This window comes from Ahaetulla prasina, chromosome 3 (genome assembly GCF_028640845.1).
Source record: "Ahaetulla prasina isolate Xishuangbanna chromosome 3, ASM2864084v1, whole genome shotgun sequence".
Taxonomy (NCBI): domain Eukaryota; kingdom Metazoa; phylum Chordata; class Lepidosauria; order Squamata; family Colubridae; genus Ahaetulla; species Ahaetulla prasina.
In genome coordinates, this window is record NC_080541.1 from 93712178 (window position 1) to 93724813 (window position 12636).

Here is a 12636-nt window from a genome sequence, read left to right on the forward strand (position 1 = left end):
TAATTCAGTTTTTACAATACTGATATTAATACAATTCATTTAATTCATATTACAATCACAAATATTAATAATAATAAAGCACATTTATTACTATAGGTATATATCCTATTACCCTTCCTCCTTTCCATTAATTACTCCTTTTAACCATTTCTCTTGGTCCATCCAGCAATCCACCTCTTAAAATTTTCCTCACTTTATCCCATTCTCCATTTCTTTCTAAAACTATTATGTCTTTTCTTCTGTACCCTTCCTTTGACTCTTAAATCCTTTACTTGTCTAGTTCCCATCTGATCTATTCCCCTTTTCTCCTCTCACTTTTCTTATTTCCCCACTGTTGATCTCAGTGTAATCATTTAACTTTTTTGTGCCTAATCCTTTCCCCTTTTCTTTTCTCTCTTGCTTTGTCCTATCATCTCCATTTTTGCCACTGTTAATCCCAGTGTAATCATTAAAAATATTTTCCTCTAGCCTTTTCCCCTTTTCCTTTTCTTCCCTTAGTTTGCTTCTTTTTTGTAGGTTGTTTCCTCCTATCTCTTCTCTTTTTTTCATTGTTACTCCCAATGTAATCATTTAAATTTTCATCATCAATGTCTTTATATTCAGTGCTGTTTTCTTGCTTCTCATTTTTAGCCTCTTTATCCAATGTTCTGACACAATTTCTCATTTTCTATCAAGATTAAATGATACACGCGTCTTTTTGACCATCTCAATTAGTTCCTGCCATATTTTGACATTCTTGTTTGTTTTTAACTCCAATTTGCAGTTTTCTTATTTTCCACCTCCTTTGGTTGTCGAGATCAAACAGCTTAAAAGAAAATAAATCCTCCTTCAAACTTCTCATGGCTCTTGTAGCTCAAGGTCACTGTAATTTTTTCTGAATTTCAAAATGTTTGTTGTAGTGCTTTTCTTTCCACCAGCAATGTCTCTCTCCAATCCACAAGTTTCAAATCAACAAAGTTGCAAAATATCCAATTTGTGTATTAAATCTCCAATTTGTGTATTAAATCTGCTTATCAAATGCTTTTCAAGTTTCTTCTTTCTCTTCTTAATTTTATATATCTCAAATTCCAGTTTAAAATCCAATTTCAAATCTAATTGAAAAATTTCCTTTACAGGGATTTTCTATTTTAAATTTTTCTTTATTCTTCCTTCAAAGTTCAAAACTTTTAAAATTATGTACAATCTTGTTCAAAAACTTTTTTTTTCGGGTTTCTTTTTCTTATAATAATTTTAATATCTCCAAATCCAATTTTCAGTCCAAATATCAAGCTCCATTCTGGGCTTTAGTGCTTTAACTTCTGTTTTGTTCTTCTCCCTCCATTAACATTCCCCAATGCCAATTAGCTGCTATTTCCTCACCGGGACTTCTTTTAAAAATTTTCAAATACTTCTTTTTTTATCTGTGAGTTGGCCAATCACTCACCTGGTACCAATATTCCATCCAAAACACCACTGCACAAATCTTATTCTGGTTGCCCCAGCTTCTTGATGGTTGTAATAGTGGCCACCCACACCATTAGATTGAAGAGTTTCCTCCGATCTCCGAGGAACTTGACTGTTCCTCTTGGTCATCTGAGGAGCCTCTCCTTCTTCACTGTCCCTTCCAGATGGATCCAGTCCGAAGAACCCTCCAACAGCAGTTTGTCTGGCTGGATTTTCTCAAGGCTGATTGGAGCCTGCTATTTTCCAGCCAGTCTTGCCGCGATGCTTCCGGTTCTCCATGCTAGGACTATATTTAAAGGAATTAAAATTAAGATTATTAAAAATATAGGGAAGGAATACAGGATTAGCTTCTTTGATCAAGGTTATTTTTTTAAAAAGGTTATATCTGATTTCCCTTACTGGTTATATCCTGATAAAGAATGAATGATGAGGTTTTTGGATTTTATTTTTTAGTTAAGGGATGAGTTACAAGCTGAAGGGAGTATGTTGTTGTACTAGGAGATGATGAAAAGCTATTAAAATTGTTTTTACTTATTGGGATGAAGGGGGAAATTACTTCTCTTTCTTTTGTTTTCAACATTTATTTTCTCTTTTTGTGTGTTTCTGTTTGGATTTCTATATTTTTTGTAGTTTGTATTAGGCTACATTCCATTTATTTGTAAATCTTACTATTTTTTTTAAAGAACACATTTAGGCTAATATGTATACTATGACTAGCAATAACTTTCAAAGTCACTTCATCTGCTATCTGAGTTCTTTGACCCAAGAAAGGAAGGCAATATTACAGAGGAGCAATGGCCTGAAGCCATGGGAGATTAAAATTGCATGGAGGAAAAAAAAGATGCCCTGATCTCCTGGCCCAAAATGGGAGCTATTTTGGTTATAATATCAATACTAATAAAAAATAATGTGATACAAAATATGTTCCTTCATATTTATTTTAGAGATGCCACTGAAATCATGATTATTTGGGTGTCTTCCTTAGGTAAAACATTACAGTAGTAAAATTCATAGTTTCAGAAAAAGCCTGCTAGCTCTTAGGTTATCACTAGAATTTGTGCAAAGCAACATTTGAAGTTCATTTTTTCCCTTAGGCTAAAGATCCAAGAATAGTCAGTATTCCTCTGACAATAGTGGCTCAGTTTTGAAGAGATAAAATGTGCATATCCCTCAAGTTGTCTGTTTTAGCTTTCTACAAATGTTGAATGTGACTGTTAGATGCTCAGTACTATCCAGTGCAAATTCAGGACATTTTGTCCTCACATGTGGTCCTCACATTTTGTCCTCACGTATATCATATACTGTATATAGAGTGTGTGCACACAAACATCCTTACCTGCACACCCACATCATATATACACTCTGTGTGTGTGTGTGTTTACATTTTGCATTTCTGGATCACTCATCTCCCTCAAAGAGGGACTATAGATGCAATTTACATAGACTTCTGTAAAGCCTTCGACTCAGTAGTACATGATAAACTTCTCCTAAAACTAAAATCCTACGGCATTTCAGGACCCCTTCACAATTGGATAACAGCTTTCCTGTCAAACAGACAACAAGTGGTCAAAATTGGCAATGGTCTATCAAATCCTGTTCCTGTCAAAAGTGGCGTTCCCCAAGGCAGCGTTCTTGGACCAACACTCTTCATATTATACATTAATGATCTCTGTGACCATATTACAAGTAATTGTGTTCTTTTTGCTGACAATGTCAAACTATTTAACTCCACCAACAATACAATTATCCTTCAAAAAGACCTTGACTTTGTATCTGAATGGTCTAAAACTTGGCAACTCCAAATCTCAACCAGCAAATGCTCAGTCTTACATATTGGAAAAAAGAACCTAAACACTAAGTACAAGCTTGATAGACATTACCTTACAGATGACCCACACCCTGTTAAAGACCTTGGAGTTTTCATATCAAATGATCTAAGTGCCAAAGCCCACTGCAATTACATCGCAAAAAAGTCTTTAAGAGTTGTAAACCTAATCTTGCGTAGCTTCTTCTCCAAAAACACTACACTACTAACCAGAGCATATAAAACATTTGCTAGACCAATTCTTGAATATAACTCGACTGTCTGGAACCCATACCACATTTCTGACATCAGTACAGTTGAACTTGTCCAGAAATATTTTACAAGAAGAGTTCTCCACTCCTCTGAATACAACAAAATACCTTATGCCACCAGACTTTAAATCCTGGGTTTAGAAAATTTAGAACTACACCGCCTTCGACATGACCTGAGTTTAACTCATAGAGTCATCTATTACAATGTCCTTCCTGTCGAAGACTACTTTTTTTTTGTCACAACAGTATATACAATCATCAACATAAACAATAATTCATCATGAGAGAAAAAGTATATATAAGTAAAAGTATAAGTAAAAGTATGCATATAATACTATAATGAAGAGAACAATAGGACAGGAACGGTAGGCACTTTTGTGCTCTTATGCACGCCCCTTATAGTCCTCTTAGGAATGGGGTGAGGTCAATAGTAGACAGTTTTTGGTTGAAGATTTTGGGGTTTTGAGTAGAGACTATAGAGTCAGATAGTGAGTTCCAAGCGTTAACAACTCTGTTACAAAAGTCATATTTTCTGCAATCAAGTTTGAAGCGGTTGACATTAAGTTTAAATCTATTGTTTGCTCTTGTATTGTTGTGATTGAAGCTGAAGTAATCTTTTACAGGAAGGATATTACAATAGATGATTCTGTGTGTTAAACACAGATCATGTCGGAGTCGGCGGAGTTCTAAGTTTTCTAAACCCAGGATTTCTAGCCTGGTGGTATAAAGTATTTTGTTGTTTTCAGAGGAGTGAAGAACTCTTCTAGTAAAATATTTCTGGACGCGTTTGATAGTATTAATGTCAGAGATGTGGTATGGGTTCCAGACGGATGAGCTGTATTCAAGAATAGGTCTGGCAAATGTTTTGTATGCTTTGGTTAGTAGTGTAGAGTTTTTGGAAAAGAAGCTACGTAAAATTAAGTTTACAACTCTTAGAGATTTTTTTGCTATGTAGTTGCAGTGGGCTTTGGCATTTAGGTCATTTGATATGAAAACTCCAAGGTCTTTGACAGGTTCAGCTTCAATTGCAACAATACACAAGCACACAATAGATTTAAGCTTAATGTTAACCGCTCCAATCTTGATTGCAGAAAATATGACTTCAGTAACAGAGTTGTTAATGCTTGGAATAAACTACCTGACTCTGTGGTCTCTTCCCAAAATCCCAAAAGCTTCAACCAAAAACTGTCTACTATTGACCTCACCCCATTTTTAAGAGGTCTGTAAGGGGCGTGCATAAGAGCACAAATGTGCCTACCATTCCTGTCCTATTGTTTCCTTTCGTTATATCCAATTAATATAGTTATTACATACTCATACTTATATATATGCTTATATATTGTATAGTTATTACATGCTTATGCTTATATATACTGTGTGACAAATAATAAATAAATAAATAAATATGGGCAGTATACTCTGCATATGTATGTATGTATCTACATATCCATTCTCTCTCTCTCTCTCTCTCTCTCTGATACACACACACACACACACCATCTTTAAGCAAACTGCTTCTGTAGGTTTCCAGTAACTGTCTGGGGATACTTTTGCCAACAAAATTATGCATACAACTTTTGTCACTACACGGTCGACATCAACATGCAACAGAGCTTGCTTTATTGGTCAATTAATGCTTTTTTATTTATTTCATTGTGTGACCAAGTCAAGAGAGGTATATGTTAATGGCACAATAAAACATACTCTAGAGTATCCTAATGCTATTAAAGCAAAGCTTTGGTTAAGCTTCAACACTCTTATTAAAAATGCCCCTTTTTAAACAGTTAAAACAGTTCCAGGTAATTCATTAGGATTATAGCTCTTTTTCAAAAACTGTTTTTTCTCCTTTTTTCGTTTAATTAAACTCTTCATTTCACTCACCATCCCCAGCATGTCAACTTCCATTTGGTTACTTACTGCTAAAATGACATGCAATTAATGTATTTCCTTCTGTAATGAGTTCCATTGTTTTTTGAAACTCAGTTGTCCCTAAATTGCTGTAATTCCTCTTGAGAAGAGAAGTTTGCCACCCAAGCTTCATCCCTGCATAGCAGAGCAGAGGTAGCCTCTCCCCTCCCTCATTATATCACCTATTCATATCATACTACATTGTGATAATTCAGGCCACCATGACCTGTGATTTTCTTAAAGATTGGATCCCTTCCTAGTTATCATATTCAAAACTCAACCAAGCCTTGCTTCTTCTTTTTCTTACTGAATCACAGCTAGTCTTTTACACTACATAATGTTATGTAGTGCCTTGACTAATGCTGCAATAATGGCCAAAATTCCAAGCTCCATTGGGGTTGTAAGTTAAGGTTTAGTACCTAGTGCTATATTAACTGTGTTTTGTTCAGTAAACCATAATTGAATCCCACAATTCATTATGTCATTAACCATAAATCACAGTATCTAGGGTCACATAATACACTAAGTCAAAAAAAGTCTAAGCATTATGTATGAACCAGTTAATATATTCTAGTTATTGTAGCTTAAAAATTGAAAATTGTCAAAAAATGATTCTAGTTGCATGATTATCTTTGATCTTATCCCATTTTTAATCATGCCCTTCTAACTTTTAGGGTAGTTTGATGATTGATTGATAAACAACAATTCTCACATTTATAGGGTTCAATATTTGATCATACCTTTCTGTTTTTCATACAACCATAATAAATATATAAAATGTATATTTGAATAAGGATCAGATTAGAAATAATGAATTAGAAACTGAGGCAATTGATTTTGGCAATTGTTAATATATGTTATTATCCTGCTTTGGGATCCAGGTAAATAACACTGCTCATAAGATCTGGCATAAATTGCACAAATTGGTATGCATCAATCCTGTAAAATAACAAATTGGTATGCACATATCCTATTAAGTAGATAGCTTCAAGCAAAGCAGAAAAAAATTATTATATCTCATTGCTTACGGCTATCAGCATCCCCATAAAAACCTGAGCTTCTCCATCTTTATTCTGACTCTTTACAAACCCTTACATTTATTTCAATAAAAATAACAGTAATCTGAATCTCATTATAAACTCTTACAACTTTGAATAAAGAATAGTATAAGGGTTATATTTTCACCTGAATTTATTAATACAATTATCATTCATAACATGAACTGGGGGGGAACGGGGTGGGTTCCACTTACCTTCACTACTGGTTTGCAACGGGAGCACACACACTTCTGCACATGTGCAGAAGTTTCTGTGCATGCGCAGATTGTATTTAATGACATCTGGGTGGGTGGGCAGAGCCTCTCACTGCCATTACCGGACCAAACCAATAGCAACCCACCACTGGGTGGGAAGGAGATAAATCATGACAATACAATTGTTGAAATATATGCTATAAATATATGCTATAAACCCCAAGGATTCCATCCTCAGATATCAGTAGTATAATACCTGTTCAAAGAAATCAGTTCATGTATATAAATTATAGGATAATGTTACTTTAACATTTCAATTTTCTCTTTCATAGAAGAAATGCTCTAATATGTTCTCTTTCCTTTTTTAAAAAAAACCAAGATTACACTATTTATTTGCTTCAAACTTACTTCCACACTACCCTCTGCTCCTGGGAACTTGCTTTTGATCGCTAGAGCTGATTTTCAGAAGCACATTTGGTTCAGGCCCCAATTGCAAAATGTTTCTGCACCTGGCAAATAACCAGGCACTTTCAATAAATTAAAATGTAGCAATATTCTGTCTCATAGTTTTTCTGAAATCACTCATGCAGATGGTTATTTATAAAGGATCAAAAACTAAACCTATCTATTTCTGTATTGGTTTCTCTCTCTGTGTGTGTGTGTGTGTGTGTGTGTATATATATATATATATGTCTTTGGTTATTCGGGTTTTCTCCTGCGTAAAATTGGAAGTGTCTTGGCGACGTTTCGACGAAGTCTCATTCGTCATCTTCAGGCTTCAGCTTCGTGCTTCTGGGAGCAGTGTGTGATTGCAGCTGTTTCTTCCTTTTTAACTGCTAGTGGGGGTTTGAACTGATTGGGTGGGAGCTTGGCTGTGCTCTGATTGGATGGGGGTTTTTTTGTGCTCTGATTGGCTGGGGGTGTGTCCTGTTTGGGTGGGGGCTTGGTTGTGCTCAGATTAATGTGAGTTGCAGGGGGATTTGAGCTGGTGAGTTGCATTGCTGTTGTTTGGCTTCGTGTTTGTGGTCGTGCTACATCTTCATAGTGGGTGTCTGTCTGCTGTATGTATGGATTGGAGGGGTTTGAAATGGCTAATGTTGCAGCTGCGGTCTGGCTTCTGGTCCTTGGTCATGCTTCCTGATCAGTGTGGGTTTGGGTCTGCTTTCTGGGTGGATGTGTGGTGGTGACATCCTGTGTGGACCTCGTGAGTGTGGGTCTGGTGTCATTCCTCGTGTTAGGGACTCGTTTGTCAATAAGGGTGGGTTTCCAAATGGCTGGTAGGCGGGAGGTATCATCTCGTTTGTTCATGCTGTGTGGGCGTTTTTCTATCTCGATGGCTTCTCTGATTATTATATTATCAAACCCCCACTAGCAGTTAAAAAGGAAGAAACAGCTGCAATCACACACTGCTCCCAGAAGCACGAAGCTGAAGCCTGAAGATGACGAATGAGACTTCGTCGAAACGTCGCCAAGACACTTCCAATTTTATGCAGGAGAAAACCCGAATAACCAAAGACCTACATACAAACACCCGCGAAAACCTCAGAAAATATATATATATATATATATATATATAAATATATATATATATATATATATATATATATATATATATATATATATATATATATATATATATATATATATATATATACATACATACATATATATATATATATATTCTACCACATCTGACTCTATATTTAAACTATATCTATCCTTCAGCTATTCCATCAGCTTAATTTCCAGTTTTATCTTAGTACAGAAAGATTAGATAAAACAACTCCACGTGTTTTATTAATTAAATGATTTGGAGGATGAAGCATTTTTCATGAAATTCTTATAAAATTATGTGATATCTTTCCTCTGGTTTCTTCCCTGTAGCAGATATGGGTTTATACAACACCAAACAGTTGCCATGCCATTCCTGCTAATGCAATACAACCTTCTGTATGAGTTGAGTGATTGCTTTACAGACTAACTCTGGGTTCCTGGACAGAATCCTGCAGTTGCCTGGCTTCTGACCAAAATACATGGAATTACTTCAGAGGATACCTACTAACTCAGTAGGTAAGATTCAAATAATTGTTTCCCACTTGCACTCTGGGATATCCCATAATCACTGGGAGTCAGATTACTGTACATACTAGTTAATTTAGTATGATTGTTATTGTTTAAAGGTTTGAGTTCTAATATAGACTGCTTGAACTTGAACTACTTTGGAAATATAAGTTTAGAAGTAGAGAAAAGATAGTAAACCAGGCAACCTTCATAGATTTTTTTTTATTTTTTATTATTTGAATTTATATCCCGCCCTTCTCCGAAGACTCAGGGCGGCTTACACTGTGTTAAGCAATAGTCTTCATCCATTTGTATATTATATACAAAATCAACTTATTGCCCCCAACAATCTGGGTCCTCATTTTACCTACCTTATAAAGGATGGAAGGCTGAGTCAACCTTGGGCCTGGTGGGACTTGAACCTGCAGTAATTGCAAGCAGCTGTGTTAATAATAGACAGACTTTGTCTGCTGAGCCACCAGAGGCCCTTGCTTCAGCTATTCAGATATTGCTTCAACCATCGTAAATTGCTTCAAATATAATAATTAGGTGTATAATGAATTATATTGTTGAACCTAGTAACTAATTAACAAATCATTTAAGTCAGTTAGAAATATTAAATATGGACATAAATATCTATACAATACTAAAACTTAACCAGGTAAAACAGTACATCAAAGGGCAATCTTTGTTGAACCAAGATGACTTACAGACTGTATTCAAAATCTGGGACTCATGACTTTTGAGATCATGAGATTTGGAAACCTTGTGGCTGCTTCAGTACTACTGGCTGCTGTTGCATTGCTTGGGCACTGCTGCAGTCTTACAATTTTCATTTTCAACTTTCCATGATAGTTTCCCAGCCAATTTCACAATACCTTCCTTTCTCATCCACCTAGGAGGGAGGGAGGGAGGGAGGGAAGGAGGGAGGGAGGAAGGAAGGAAGGAAGGAAGGAAGGAAGGAAGGAAGGAAGGAAGGAAAAGAGGGAGAGAGGAACAAGGAGGAAAGAACCATCGAATATCAAACCACCGCCACACTAAGTTCTGTTTTAATTGATCCCATAGATAGAAAATAAAATTGTATTATGGAGTGGCAGCATTGCCTCATTGAAATTAAGATTACATACTAAATGGCTCAAAGTAAACATAAAATAGAACTTAAAATACTAAGGGTTATCAATTTAGGAATCCCAAAATGAACTTTATAGTTACTTGAAGTCATTGATTTGAGCTATTAATAACCTTGCATTGAATTCAGATTTATTCATGGTTAAGTAAAATTGAATGTGTTCCTTAAAAACTCTAAAGTCATTAATTCTTTCATGAAGTCAGAGGAATAAAATATGAGGAAATACTATTTTGGGATTAATATTAGAGGGTGTGTGGTTTTTTTGGTGTTTTGTTTTGTTTTGTTGGCCTCTGTATACTTCACAAATTATTCAGAAGAAATATTCTGAACTTTATGTAAGTAAAGTTCTTCTCTAAAATTCATTAAATGATTCATCTTCTCTTAGGATTTCTTAAAATTGCTGCCTCTGCATGGAAGAAACTAACCTTAGACCATTTATTTATTTATTTTAGACCCACAATAAAGTTTTGCTGGGGTGGGGGGTGGGAGTCACATTAGATGCTTTAGTGAATGGCAGAGAAGTGTTGTGCTAATAGGAGGCTGAAACATTTATCCTAAATTGTACTTGAAGCATGTACCACTCTAGAACTGTGTACATGATGTCCCCTGAAGACATGTATTTTTTTTTAACTAATTGCCAAATATACCGAGCACTGGTGCTTATCAGTCTCCTACAATGTTTTGTTAATTATCTTGCCATAGTTGTCAGAAACAGATCACAATCTCTCTAAAACAAAAGGCAGATTTAAAGAGACAGAATTAATGAAAATTGATTTGTGCAGCTGGTCATGGCAAGATCTGCTGGGAAAACCTCCTTTCCACCATGGGCCACTGATATATTTCATAGCATAGGTAGTGTCTCTGTTGTGGAATGCTCATTATGGTCCCTCCATAGGACATGTCTGTTCTGATTGACAGCTGCATGCATGACAAATCTCTTCAGAACTGGGTTTGTTTTGAAGTACTTGGGGAGGACCTAGCTATAAATACAGGAAGGTCTTAAGAACCAAAATTAGAAACAAAAAATCAGGACAATTAATGCATTGATTAATGAATTAATGATGGAGTCATTTGCATGCCAGAAAATATGCTTTGTGTTTGGATGAGGTATCACCATGCAAACTTCAGATGCTGCCATATGAAAACTAACGTAAAGTTCAAAAGATACCTTAAAAGATGACACTACTATTTCATCACCAAAATAGGCTGTGTCCATCATTCTTACTGTTCTCTAGCAAAATATAGGTCTTTATCCAGGAAGACATTTGGCATAAGATTAGGAGAGCTTACTACATTTAATAGATTCAGTTTTCATTGATAGATTCTTTTTTTAAAAAAAGATATGTGTATATTTGAATACATCCTTTCTTCCTTCTTGAGTCAGTTTGTAAAAACAGTGGGGTCAACTTGGTTTTCAGCCTCCAATATTGTCAAAGCAATTCCATTGGTTTTGACTTAGAACTGATGGCTGGCTTCAAAAGTTGTATTTCTTAACCTTAAAATGCACTGTATGTAGGCCGTACATTCTGGAAAATGTCTCTCTTCACATAAATCTGCCCATTTGTTAAGAAAAATCAATGAGGTGGCATGTTCCCCAATTCTGCCCATTTACAAATTCTTAAATTGGCTTAAATTCTCTTTGCTAGGAATCTTTTGGATTCACTTCATTGTCTTAGAAAGAACAATTTGACCATTATCATTCTTCTTCCCCCATCCCTGAAAAACATCAATGTTGAAAGGAAATGTTACATGCCTTTTCAAATGTACTTCTGGATTTCTATAGTCCTCTGAAACTTTGGGAGAAGATAGAGTATGTTCAGTTCAGGTCACTTTTAAAAATCCCAGACTTGTTTGGCATAAGGTTCAGATGTCTCCCAAATCACCCATTCAGGTATTTATTTAAGTTATTTATTTATTTATTTATTTATTTATTTATTTATTTATTTATTTATTTATTGTTTTTCAAACATATACAAGATAGCAGGTATAGGTATAAACAGAAACAAAGGAAGTAAGTAGAGATAAATGGGAACAGTAACACAGGGACGGTAAGCACGCTGGTGAGTTTATGCACTTCCCCTTTACTGACCATTTAGGAACGGGGTGAGGACCACAGTAAACAGTTTGAGGTTGAAGCTGTGAGGGTTTGAGGCTGTAACAGTAGAGTCGGGCAGAGAATTCTAGAATAGAATAGAATAGAATAGAATAGAATAGAATAGAATAGAATAGAATAGAATAGAATAGAATAGAATATAATTTTTTTATTGGCCAAGTGTGATTGGACACACAAGGAATTTGTCTTGGTGCATGTGCTCTCAGTGTACATAAAAGAAAAGATACGTTCATCAAGGTACAACATTTACAACACAATTGATGATCAATATATCAATATATCAATCATAATCATAAGGATTGCTAGCAACAAGTTATAGTCATACAGTCATAAGTGGAAAGAGATTTTATTTATTTATTTATTTATTTATTATTTAAATTTGTATACCGCCCTTCTCCCGAAGGACTCAGGGCGGTTCACAGCCAAGTAAAAATGCACAATACACTATAAATACAATTAAAATACAATTAAAAAACTTATTTAAATTGGCCACAATTAAAATTTGGAGATAAAACCCATTAAAAAACCCATAACTTAAAAAACTAACCCAGTCCAGCGCAGATTGGCGATGGGAACTATGAAACGATTAATAGTAGTGCAATTCTAGGCATTGACTGTTGCTGAAGTTGTATTTTCTGCAAACGACTCATCTTA